Raw genomic sequence first — 14630 nt, 5'->3', positions numbered from 1 at the left:
TCTTGTAATAAATTAGTGTGATTAATTTCTAATTACCCTGGATATCAGTGAGAAACTTCATAACACTGGATGTGTGACAGACCCTTTCAATGTGGAACTTCATGCAACGTGAACTTTTTAAAGACCCCAAATGAGGTATGTTCCTCATAATGAGGTGCATTTGAGAGGTATGATATCTGTAGTCCTGGTGGTCTTTGAAGCATTTCTCACAAATTCACACACTGGAGCTGCTTAGACTTACACCAAATTGTTATCAGCATTCTCTTGCAAGCTTTCACAGCCAGAAACCTTACATATAAATGCTATCTGCATTCACCTAAGAGGTTTCACTACCAGCAACTCTGCTAAAAGCCACGAAACCTTGCTTAGGCGCACAGTGCTTCATTAATATGCATTGCACGATGCCATGTGATGAACAACATCACGTCTGCCATAACACTCCGTGTAGGGTGTGCGCAAAGTCCACATGAACTTTATTGAATCCCTGGGTACATCTTCACTATATTGGAAAATTTATACTTGGAAGTACCTACATAGAGTTTTTTTAGCTGCACTTAAATTTGCACTAATATATAAATAACAAAACATTAATTGCTGGAGATGTAATGAAGTTCCTGATGCTAATTGGCTTCATATGACAATAGAATGTAAAATAGCAATTTCTTTCTGGACGGAGTTGAGAAATTTTGCTCAAGCATCATGGTCAGATAAATGTATTATAACCAACTTTTTGATCTTATTTAATGTCCCAATTCCAGTTTCTATACCAACTCTACAAGTGCCTCTTCTTTGGTCCATATTAGCCATAGCAAGGAAAGTTGTTACAAAAAATTGAAAATGTAAAACTACTCTATATTTTACTGAATTTATTTGTTTGGCTAACACTGTTTGTAAAAAAACAAATTCTTACTGTTAACCATAAGAATGAGAACTCCTAATGTCACATATCAGTATAAATCTTGGCAAAAATCAAGTGACTTACTTGAAAAGTCTGGATGTTTAGTTCAATATATCGAATTTTTGTTATGGACTTTTGTAATTAATTAAGATATTGTTATGTTCTCATAAGTTTTGTTTTTCTTTGTTATTTAAAAATGTAATTAAAAAAGATTTATGAAAAAAATATTTGCATAACAGAAATCTTTCTAAACTCATGCATATTATCCAGATACTCCTTATTTTCTATTTAGCAATCAGCATCTGCACTTCTTCCTTTTAAGTGAGATTCTACTTATTCTGCAATACTTTAACCATTGTCAACACCTCAAAGTAATTCCTATTACTTCTCAAACACATCTCTTTTTATTTTATTTCTGCCTTATTTTAAACTCTATTTTCATTGTGTCCCACTTACTAGCTCTAACTTCTGAAGATATTTCTGTCTTCCCTAATAACTGTAGAATAATTTCCACTACCCATTCCTTAAATTCTTTTTAACAGTTAGGTTGGAAAACACTTTTGTCTCATTTTACTTTGTCGCCCTGCATTTTTATCTTAGTTTTGTAGCTGCATGATCAAAATAGTTATTGGATCCATGTCAGAGCTTTCAATTAAATGCACATGTTCTTGTGAAATATATGTTTTATCCAGTCTAGCCCAGATATTGTACCCTGTGGAATAATATGCAAATCTGTATGAGTTCCTACCACTGAATTCACATCCTCCTTACCAAACATTTTCATACATTTCTATAGAAACTACCCTCTTTTGTTAGTTTTTCTGTTCTAGGTCCCTCTTACCCATCCTCAGTATTGCAAATCAAGTTCCAGACCCCACCCATGATTAGTATTCCCTGCTGAAAGCTGATTATTCCTCCCAAAAATGTTTTAAGTTCTACTATAGCATTTCTTGGTGGAGTACAAATATATGCCAGCATAATCCTTCTTCCTTGCCAGTAGTCCCTTACTACCACAAATCTGCCATTAATGTCTTTTGTCTCTTCTATCACTATTCCAGATCCTCTAACAATTAGTATAATTACTCCCCATTTCCTTTGTTCCTGATATTCTGCTGAATATCAGTCCTGAAGACCAAATCATTTCTCTGTCAAGTCACATGCACATTTTATTCTGAAGACAGCTAGGTACAGCTTCTTGAATCTCACCCCTGCCTTTCAACATTCTCTGATTGTTTGGATATATTTGCTTCTCTTCTGCCTAGTTTACAGTGAATAATAATTTCCACAAACACTTTGTTGTCTCCCATTTTTAATATTATTCCATTCTGCCATGGTTTTGTCAAGATCAACTCTTTCTGCTGGTATGATTGCACTTTTACTAATACAGGTCTAGGCTACTTTCTCATGGCCAGGTTTGAAGCATACACTCAATGTTACATTTCAATTAACAAAATCCTGCTGTAGAATGCCAGTATAGTTGCTTATTTGTGCTTACATACAATTAATACAATCTGTTCCTTCCAGTTTCTCTGGTACATCAGAAAATCTCAAGTTTTCTCTGTGCACTCTGTCTTCTAACGTAATCATTTTTTTAAAAAGCTCATCTTGAGAAGTCTCAAACTCAGACAGACTTTTCTTCATTTCAGCCTCTGATTTTTTGCAGTTTTATTAGTTCTATTTTCCAGACTTTTGCATTTTGGTTTATATACTTTTTTATATTTACATTTATTTTAATCACCTCTGACTACATTTGGTTTATTTTTTAACTCTAAATTACTGGAAGCCATCTCCTGTACCAAAACTAAAGCATGAACTGCTTTTTGCTGAACATCTACCATATTCTTCCCAGCCAGTGATTTCTGTTCCCCTTTTGTGGTTGATTTTCTTTCAGCTTCCCTAAAGTTCTTTACTGGCATCCAGGTTATGTACTAACTAGCCATTAAATGAATTTTACTCAGGCTGAAAATACCACTGTTTTGTATTTCTCAGTTTCTGTTTTCACCCTGCAAGAGCTGGAATTAAGTTGTTGCAGTGTGCAACCATCTTTTTCTCTTCATCCAATTGAAGATTCCTCAATTGAACACTGGGAGATGGAAAATAAATATTTTACTGCTTTCTGTGTCAAATGTAAGCCACAGACTTTACATGCTGTAAGCAACTTCCCTACATCTCACTGAATGTGGATTGGATTCCATAGGAAGTCATTGTCAGGTTGATTTGTAAGGGTGATTCATTTATTTTCACAAATTTATTTTTTATTTATGTTGGTGTGTTTGTAGAATTGGCATATGAAATTCAAGGAAGTGTGATGGTCAAGCCTCTACTTGACAGCTGCAGGGAGTTTGCTACCTGCAAAGAAATGCCTACATTTTTAAATTTATTTTAAATTAAGGTTGAATTCCCAACCACTTTTGCTTAGTGAATTGGTTCCTTGCTGAGTTGCCCTTTGACAAGTCATACTGGAAGCTGCTGTGCATGGTGCATGGTAGTCTACGTGACATGTGCTGTGGAATGCTGTGTGTGTACTGTGCATGTTGTATAATGCTCTATGCATTTTATGAATGCTACAGTGTGGTCATTGTGATCTGTATGGTTCCATCTGGTCTTTACCCCACATAAGCTGAAGTGCTATCCAAGTTCCATGTGTGCTGCTTGTTGGCAGCATTCTTTGCATGTTACAAAGCTGTATTTGTCACATGCATGCAGTTTGCAGTACAGTCTTTGCTTTGTTTATGCTACTATGTAGATGAATACCATGTGCATTGTGAACTATGCTTCCTGACATGCAGTACTGTCATCACAAACGATTATCTATTTCTTTGGGCTATATGAAAATGAAATATTTCAGTGTGCAGAACTGTGTAGCTTTTGTAAAAAGAAATAATCAAGAAAATGGTAAATACTCAATATTTAAGCCCAGAGAAATGTGTTTTCTTTCTTTCATTCATAAAATCATGGACATTTAACCACTCACAATATTATCTTCTATAAACAAAATAAAAGTAAGAAAAAACAAACAAGAAAAAAAAATTACAAACAACTAAACAAATATCCAGATAGAAATACAACAACCAAAAACCAGGATCAGAAAAAAAAATAGTTGCATGCAGTTATGTGGCCAGTGTCCCATGTGTGTGTTGTAGTGCAGTTGGTTTAATTACAGTAAACACTTTCAAAATATTTTCCAATGTGTTCCCATGATTTTCCCAAAATTTTGTGAGCAAGATGAGATTTCAGACTATCTCCTTGATTCAGCCCACATTAGTTATTATTAGCATATATATAAGCAACATCGGTTTCAGACATACAGAACTGTCACTTCTACATTCTGTGGAGGATTTCAGCACTGTTCCTTCTCACTTCTCTTGCATACACTTTATTGAGATAATATTCATAGTGTATGCTTGTTACAAACTTTTTTTTCAGGGGGACGGAGGGCAGCTATTAACTTTTTCTACTTTTGTATTATGAGGTCATTACTGTACCAAATCAGTAAATTTTATGGCCGGTGATGATGAAGAGAATGCTCTTGACAGGCACAAATATAATATATTATCATAAATAATAATTCCTGCATGTAATATTTGTATTCTAATGTCAGAATACGTGACTGGCCCTGACAAGAATATACATGCCTATAGTCATAGTGAAAAAAATGACAAATTCCCAAAATGCAGCTGGAATTTGGTGCTGATGCAACTCTTTGTATAAATGGCATACTGTTGAAATCTAGGCCTAGTCTTTGTATTACATTGCTATTGTACTGCAATGACCCAACTATTAATAGCAATTGATAAAAAGAGTCCCAGCAAAACAATAAGTTGTATATGACATGCAAATATTTGTGAACAAGCATGGAAAGGTTGGTCAGTATTGATGATGAGTCCATATGTTTAGGCAATGATTAAAAGTACAGAAATGCAAATAGGTTATTAATAATGCATGTTTTTTTTTCTTGAGAAATGCAGCTTTAAACGGATGAAAATTTGGAATACACTTTCAGACACACAACAGAAAGATTTAATAGGCATCTGTTTAATTGGTGAAGTACAACAACTAAGTCAGCTGTAAGATAGTTGCAAAACTATACTTGAATAGGAAGAAAAATAAGATTCAAGAAAGTGATGGTGTGGAAAATAACTGGAGATCAACTAAGTATCATGGTGTATAGAGTCTCAGAACAAACCGAAAATGTTATTTGCAGGTGGGTGAAACGTAATTACATGCATTCTGTGTTCTGTGAATGCTGGCATATGCATGCCCTTCACTTCAGAATGTGATTTGCACCAATTTAAAACTATTTACTGTTTTTTTTAACTTACCATACACCTTTGTAATGTTTCTCAAGTACATTAGCAGTTCAGCCGGGATTTATTGTTTCAGATAGATAGTATCAGAATTAATCTACAGTCAAGCACAAAATATGAATATTCTAAGTTATACAAGACTACTTTGGCTTGTCTTCATTTTTAATTAAGTTTACACCTTTTTTAAACCTGACAAGATTATAAGAATGTTCTCAGTTTGTGTTTGCTGAGTTAGTCTTCTGACTTCCAGTTAAAGTTTTGCCATTTTTGGTAATATTCATTGTGTTTCTTCTGGCTTACACTGAAAATTTTCACAACTTCTTTCTTAAATGTTATCTGTAAATCCCATCAGGATATCACTTTTTAATTATTATTTTAACTTAAAAAAGTAGTTTTGCTACTACAAACATTGTTAGGCATAAGGAGCTCTGGTCTTTGGATATTCTAATGGCCGGATCATTCATTAATCACTCATTACTGACAAATGTAATTTAGAAAAGAGAAAATATTGTAAACACATTTACAAATGAAAGGCATAGATTCTAATGGAGATAATAGTGCAGGATGCTTTGATCACAGTTTGTGACCAGGATTCAGAAAGAATCCCAGCACCAACAGTAAGAGCTGTAGCCTAAAGAGACTATTTCCTCAATTGCAGATAATGTGACTCAGAGACACACTTACCCCAATGGGGAAAGACTTCATTATTGTCTAACTTTCATGTCACTGAATTGCATTGTGTTACCACTGATGATAATCAGCACTTTCCTGTGGTAATTAACTCTGGTGGCCCAAGTATCATGTCGGCACAGGCACCCCCCTCATTCATTCTCCACGGCACATGCACACATTTAAACATGCACAAACACACAACATATCTACTACCTGCCCCTGAAATTACACAGTATTCTTGCTATTTCCTTTTATGTTTTTCCAGTGCCCCTAATAAATCACAGATGATTACAGTCAGTCAATAATACCAGACATTATCATTTCATTCTTCTTTTTTGTTCACAAACTGCATGTTGATGGTAGACCTTTTGCCCCGTTTATTTTTTTTAAGTGACATGGAGTAAAATAAAAAAAAAAAAAACTTCTTGGTGTCATCTAGTATTCCTCCTGATTTTGACCAGAAGTTTTGAGCATGGCCGTTGAAGGTATGGAACCCCCGGCATGGATACACCCCCATCCATCTCTACTGTCCATGATTTTATTGAATGTCCATGATTTTACGTTATACTTGTTCCCTCCAGCAGTCAGTAACACAAGATAATGTATACTTCATATTACCTGCAAAATGCATCCCACTATAACAGCTTCTCTGCAGTGTGGAGAACTAAAGTACTCATAATGAGGTACTCATTGAATCAAGGTAAAAGATTAAGTGGTTTAAGGTAATATTTAACTGGTGTCTCTAGTGGCTAGTATTCCTCCACCACCACTCCATAATCTTTCATGCTGCAAAAGTGTTGCTTTTTAACTTTTTCCCTAGTGTTCCTCCCCATACCCCATATATCTTTTGTGCTGCAAGACTGTTGCTGTTCTAAACTTTTCTCTGATGGCTACTGTCCCCCTCATATTGGAGTGTTTGCTCATTAGTTGAGGGAAGTTTACAGGTATGACAGCCCCCCTCCATGCATGCATATACACACTCATTCATGATCTCACTCATGGGCACACTTACCCATTCATCCATATAGAAACACCTACCCTATCTATACCCTAACAAGCCCCCACATTGAGACCTCCCAGGCAGACATATAGATACACACACATATACACATTCACACACACACACACACACACACACACACACACACACACACACACACACACACACACACACACACACACACACACACACACACCACAAACTGTCTGATAAACTCTCCAGCACTTATATCTATGAATGTAAAGTTTTGGATGAGTTAATTATTTTGGCCACCTAAACTAACTTATGCAGTCAAGTGATTAAATGTTGTACAATAGTGATTTCTAGAGGAGTGCACATGGCTAATTAACATGGGCCATTTCTCTAGAATGCTTCATGAGTACTTGCTGTAGGCAACTTAGATAGCCCACTGCAGTGTTGCAAGTTTTTGAGGTAAAGCACTATGGAAGGGCTATCCTTGAATCAGAAGTGGTAAGCACCAATGGTAAAAAAAGGCTTATTACAAGTCTGAGTGTAGTCTGAAATGGCTCTGATAACATAATTACAGGCAACCACAATTACCTTGGTGTCTTCTGTATGGTAGAACATTCCTTTGGGGACTTAATTTCTAACTGTATAGTTTGTTGCTTTCCCCATTGTAGTCTGGCCATCTATAGTACTTAATTTCCAGATTCAAAACATATGGCACATAATTAATAGAATCATGGCAAATACTATTATAACACAGCCTTAATAATACAGCTCAGCAGTTTTTTTCAGACATTCACATATTATTCGGTGATTCAGTGGATTGGGGACCGAGAATGTTTGTATGACTACATATGCCCAAGAAATGTTATTATATGATTTAATCAAAAGCTTTGATTAAAATAAATATTTGGAAAATGTATAATTAGCATTGCTCATGCAGCAGAGATTCAGCAATACCTTTAATAATTATATAAAATAAAACAAGACGTAGACCTGCAAAGTGCTGCTATCCATTTTAGCAAGTCATTATTCACTTGATTTGCCATTGGCCTGTGTAGACAAAAGTTAATTGACATTACACCGTATAATACATGTCTGTGAAGTTTGCCATCTGCTATTATTATTTCAATTAGATTTCTTCACCTCAGAGGCTTAGATTAAAACAAAACATCTAAGGGTGCATTAGTCCTGCTTGCCAAGAAGAATAGTTAAATATTCTAGCAAATGCAGCAAAGTTAAATGAAATTGCATTTTGTAGGTGAAAAAAATCAGTTCTATTTATTTTTCTAAATACACAAGGAAATATCATGTTTTATCTGAATTTATAATGAATACTACGTACAAAAGACTTTGAATCTGTGGAGACAGCATGCAAGCTACAAAACAGAATACAGATGAGATGACTGCATTTGAGGTACATAGTACCAGTTTAAGTTAACCTGATGGAGTCAGTTTAACAGCTACTCATTTGGACCATGGAAGGCAAAACCAAATACTGCAGAAATTTGTATTTGTTTGATTTTTACCTGCTTGCAGATTACAATTGCATAGACAGGTACTCATTATCCAGATAGCTTGCATTGGCTGATGCTCAAACAGGTATCTGAGTTCAACCATAGTAACTGCAATGGCCAGGTTGAGTGAGTAGTAGTTTGAACATTAGGCTTAGGAGAACTGGAAATTTAGACTGAGGGTTAGGTACTGAAATTTGTGATAAGGGGTTGGAACAACAGGGAGTTTTAGGATTATCTGGAGGGTCTGAAGTGTGGGGTTAATGTTAGGAAGTTGTTGATAAAACTATGTTTAGGGATTGAGGATTCATACTAGTAGGTAAAACCTGAGAGATTTAGGTTAGGAAATGGAGTTTAGGGTTATTGTTAAGGAACAATTTGGTTTGGGACAGGGATTTAGGACTGGAGTTAGGAAGTTCTTTTTTCATTTTTTTTAATTAATTTATTTATCTTTTGTTCGGGAACTAAAGTCTCAGATTTGGTTTAGGGACTGTTTGGGAGTTTTAGGATTAGAGAGCAGTGTTTTGGGATTAGGGTTAGGGAGTGTGGTGAACATTTATAGTTATAACTGAGCACTGGGATTTAACAAATGGAGTTTATGTGTTTGCACAGTGAGCAGCAGCACTTAATAAATATTCATGTTGTGGCTCACCTTCAAACGTAAGCAAACATGGGTTTCGTGACACCCAGGAAACCGTGTAAAGCAACACAGATAGCAAACTTAGTTACACAATAGCTAGCTGGGTTAGTGGGATTGCTTGGAATGCCACAAGGACTACCAGGGTTTTTCATATATTAATGTATGATATTGTGGGGACAAGTCAGGGTAGTTTATGTGTATACTCCAGTATACTGGGTTAGCAGGATTGCATGGAATGCCATGCAGACCACCAGGATTTTTCATACACTAATGTATTATATTGCAGGGACAGGACAGTGTATGTGTACTCTCCAGCATACTGGGTTAGCATAATTGCACGGAATGCTACAAGGACCACCAGGGTTTTTCATATGTTAATCTATTATGTTGCAAAGACAGGACAGGACATTGTACGTGTACACTCCAGCATACTGGGCTAGCAGGATTGCACAGAATACCACATGGACCACCAAGGTTTTTCATAAATTAATGTACTATGTTGCAGGGACAGGACAGGACAGTGTATGTGTACACTCCAGCATACTGGACTAGTGAGAATGCATGGAATGCCATACGGACCACCAGGGTTTTTTATATATTAATGTACATGTTACAGGCACAGAACAGTGTATATAGTATAAGTATTGTGGAACCTCATTGCTGGCAGTCTGGACAAGTTGTGTCAATGATCTTAAGGGCACATGGACTGCCATTTATAAGAAACAGTCATGGGAAGTGTGTTTATTGAATAGGGACACACAGATGAAGTTTAGGGATGAACACTGGGAAGAAGGATAAGTGAAACATTGTGATGTGCCACACATGAGGAAATGTAAAAGGAAGACAGTTGCAGCAGGTACACTAATCACATCTCCACATGGCACAGTATGGACTGCACAGTGACAAATGTATATATTGTGACTGTCACACAAGTTGACATAATAGTGGAGGATGTCTGTGTGATATAACCAGCCAGACATGAACAATGGAGAGGACATGTATCATGGATGTAAAATACAATTGGGGTTGGGTGCATATTGTGAAGCTGTGCAAACTGAACTGCCTGAGTGTGCCTGTATTGTCAACAGAGGCTTCCAACAAGTAGGACACAGATACAGGGTCATGACCTAGTAAAACCATCACGCAACATGCATCATAGACAATATCAGAATAATACCACCAGTAATACCCATGCCTCTGGCACAATATATGCATTTCTGAGTAAGTATAGATGATTCTGCACCAACATACTTGCACAACTATTAAGATATGTCAGCAATCTATGAGTGTAATCAAGCACACTCTCCTGACACTAACATATGCAGGAGGTGTGAGGAGACACACTTGACATTGTGATCACTACATGCTAGTTGACTGGTGTGCATAGCAGAGCTATACATGACACAATCCAAACTGTCACAAATGTAAACCATACCATCAATGTCATTAAACAGCTATGTATGTCATGAGTGCATCACTGAAACACATATCACACATACATGTGGTGTTACACCTTGATGGGTTCCATACCATCAGACAGTAAAGTTTATGCAACAAAACTAATACCTAGGTATGCACAAATAGATGTATGACAGCTCATAGTGATAAAGGTGGTACACTTCATTTACACATCATTGGAAGATGTGTATGGAGGGACATGAGGAAGCGTGCATTGTACTCCGGTATTGGTGTGGTGAAGGCTGTGAACTATGAAGGTATTATGGCCTGTCATGTGGATGTCCTGCACATACTCAGTAGTTATGTTACATACAAGGGGTACTCACCACTGTGGATATATGCTGACACATGCTGGTTGACATTCCACATACCATATATCCCAGGACACAGGCCACATAATAACTGGTCGGCTGATAGGGTGTGATGCCTGCATGATCCTTGGTTTGTGCATTTGTTTGCATAACAAAACAAATCCCCACGTGTTTTTTTCATGTCATCTGTTGTTATGGCTGTGGTAGTGATCTTTGATGGGAGTTTATACTGTCTGTATTATACCAATATCAAAGTTGGAGTCAGTGATTGTCCACAATCTGTAGTCCTCCATACAGCTGTTGGAACACAGGGTTTGTATGTCATTCTTGACATCTGTGATTTCAATCCTGGACAGGAAATGACCTAACAGACAGCACTGATGTACACACTTGGTCAATGGACATGAGATATAGATCACTTCACACTTTTGTACATATTTAGATGCCATGTGTGTGAGATCCACTATTCTACCCACTTGGTGATATAGGTGTTGATGGCCACATCTGTCATTGTGGAGTGAATACCTCAGTGTGGACTCCTGTCAACTGCCTTGGCCTTTCCACATTGCACAGGTGATGCTTTTTGAGGTCATCTGACAGATGTAACAGACACAGATGTAACATCAAAAACTGACGCATGTCTGTTGCACACAGCAAGGATATTACTAGTGTCCATTTAGAGAAGGTCCATAATGACATGTTGGTCTACCTAACAGATCTGAAGAGTCAGGATACGTCTATACATGCATGCAACAGGTGCTGACCCCAGCCCACTCAAATGGGTGCATGTCAATGTACACCCTTCAATGGGAGCATAGTCAATCTGGAGGGTGTACTGAAGTGTGTATCACACTGTGTCAAGTAGGCCTATGTTCTAAGTCATGCTATAGATGATCTGTGATATTGTCGCAGTCCATTGTTTCTGTGTGATAAGCCTGCAAGAAGGTAGCACAGTGCATACTGCCTATCTTGATCTGTCCAAGGGTTTGGACACAATCCACCTACTCAGGTATCCTTGACATAATTTACCAGCTGGGGATTAACACTTACATCATTAGATGGTTAACCATTGTCCTCACTGACAGACTGCGTACTGTGAAAGTTGGTGAATCAATCTCTGTCATTGCAGCTGTCACCATTGTTGTACACCAAGGATTTGTGCTGGGCACTATACTGTTTATCATCTATTTGTCAACAGTCCAAGCTACAAAATATGACCTGTGGCTTACCATGTTTGCTGATTCATGCATATTGGTTGCAGTCATTGAGTCCACCAATCATGTGACTATAGTACAAGAGGATTTAACACACACAAAAGATTGGTGCCAGAGCCACACAGTCTACTAATAAATGCCGAATGTGTCAGGATTTGTGCCTTATGCAAAGTGGAATTTCCTGGTAACTACAGCATTGACAACATTCCCCCTAAGCTGAAACCAGTGCACAAGAAATGGGAACGCACATAGATAACAATCTGAACTTTGAAAGAACACACAAGGCCAGTGGTAATCTCAAAAAAGTTTATGTAAGCACTTTCGTTGAACAAGTAATCCAACTTCTTCAGACACAGGACAACAGCTAAACATTCCATTTAAAATAGTCCAAAAGGAAATGACATCAGCAACAATGTCATCAGGAAATGACATCAGCAATAACGGCATCATAAACAATCCCATACCTATAAAAATATAAATAAAAATATGTTGTTTGTACAATACTACTATGAATAAAGCTATAATATTAAACAAGAATAGTTTATATACACCAGTTGTAAAAATAATGCCTCCAAAACAAAACTTATGCATCTTTGAAGTGCTTTTAACATTAAAATACACTTCAAAGTGCAATAATCATTGAGACCTGGATAGGCAGAAGCATTAAGTTTCAACTGCCAATACAATTGTCTACTTTCTAAAATTAATTGCCATGGGCCACCTCTCTTGTTTTTTGCTACCTGCTCAATAACCATGTATTTAAAGGAGTGACCCTCATGTTCCATGATATGTCTAGCCAAAGCATTGTTGCCATTACACCTGCCAATACTGTATTGGTCTTCATAAATTGTCTCCTTAAGATGTCTCTCAGTCTTACCAATATAAAAAGCATTTTATATGTTATATATATGTTTATATATTTATTTTATATTCGGTATAAGTGTGGACCAACAGTGAGGTGCAACCCTATGCACCATCCCTGGCAATTCAGTGTGGGTGGTAAAAATTACCTCTGTCACTGCTCCTGGAGGACACCACTAGACCAGCCTCTGGGGCAGGAATACCTGAGGGGGCTGGTAGTGCAGAGGCAGCAGAGGTGGTACTGCCAGGTTGGTTTCTAGACATGTGGGGCAATGGTGTTGAGGCCGGTAGAGGGGGGCATGAGGATCCTGTGGGACAGGCCTACCCAGCTATGCTGAGGAGGATTTAGTGATGTTGTACACATGGATGACATGGACACATTTTAATGACATGTAATAAAAAAAAGAAACAAAATAATATAAAATAAAATAAAATAAAAAAGAGAAAATAAGGGTTGGGGTGAGACAAAAAAGAGATAAGATGAGTACCTTGATATCTGACATACAATGCATTGATACAATTAATTAACTCCATTATCTTAACTTTTACTTTTAAGACTACCAGCTCCTAACAGATGTACACTATACTACAGATTGCAGAAAGTACTCCTTGACATTTGCATATATTGCAGATATGCATGTTGCAGTTATACAGATTACAGTTTATAGCATGGAATGTTTGCCACTGGTATATAGCTTTTACTTTAAACCTTTAAATTATACATAATTGAAGAACTATATCTGGGAAGTGTGGTCTTTGAACTGACAACCTCTGACCAAAGTCTAATAGTGTACTCATGCTTTGTACTGCAGACTAATGCATGCATACTTGCTTTTACAGTTGAGCTATACATGCTCAATTTGATATTGTAATATTAGACTCTAGGTTTGTGCTACAGACTAATGCTTGCATACTTGCTTTTAAAGTTGAGACATGCATGCTCAAATTGATACAACTCTATAAAATACAAAAAAAATCTATCTTTAACTTTTAATGCTAGAATAACACTATTATTCTGCTACACACATACCACATGCTTTTCTCATCCTTGGCAATCTAGCCTCATGGGTTTGTACATTGACCTCACGGTTCCTGTAAGCTGTGGAAAAAAACAGAACATAACGGAATAGCATTATGAATACCAGCTTTTAAGTCTTACATGTACTCTCTGTAGTTGATAGATACACAGATGTAGGATGTCCACAGTCCTAAATTCCCTGATCCAGCAGTCAAGGGTATTCCTCTTCCTCCTCCAGAAGTCAATGTAGTGTTTTAGATGTGTTTCTGATGATGTCATTGCTGTAACCATGATATTAAACAACTTGTGGATACTGATTGGTTGGCTGTGCTGGTTTTCTCTGTTCTCTTTGGCTTTCTGCAGTTCAAGTGTTAATTGTAGTGCTCACCAGTGAGGGGAATACCAGTGGCAATGGTTGCAGCCCAGACTAAAATATCCCAAGCTGCCAGTTTATACTGGGAGCCAGAATATTCCCTCTGCAAAAGCCTGGAACTGTGGTTCTTAACTAGAATTCCAATAAAAACCTTGGACTCCTGGATACCCCATCTCTGTGCATTATGCCTGGCAGTTGTATATGTGTGTTAGACAAATGTGAAGGCCATGGTAATCCAGATAGCAGAAAAATTCTTACAGGAATATAGTGGACAATAAACCACAGTCATACATCTGAGAATAAATGTGGTAATACATAGATAAATTAATACATAACTGACACAATACTAGTGCCTTAGGCCTCATACATATAATTCATATTGACTACACCATGTCAA

This window comes from Protopterus annectens, chromosome 5.part1, assembly GCF_019279795.1.
Source record: "Protopterus annectens isolate FY-2018-M chromosome 5.part1, PAN1.0, whole genome shotgun sequence".
NCBI lineage: Eukaryota > Metazoa > Chordata > Ceratodontiformes > Protopteridae > Protopterus > Protopterus annectens.
The sequence above is the reverse complement of the archived record's forward strand: the minus strand, read 5'-3'. Positions refer to the sequence as shown.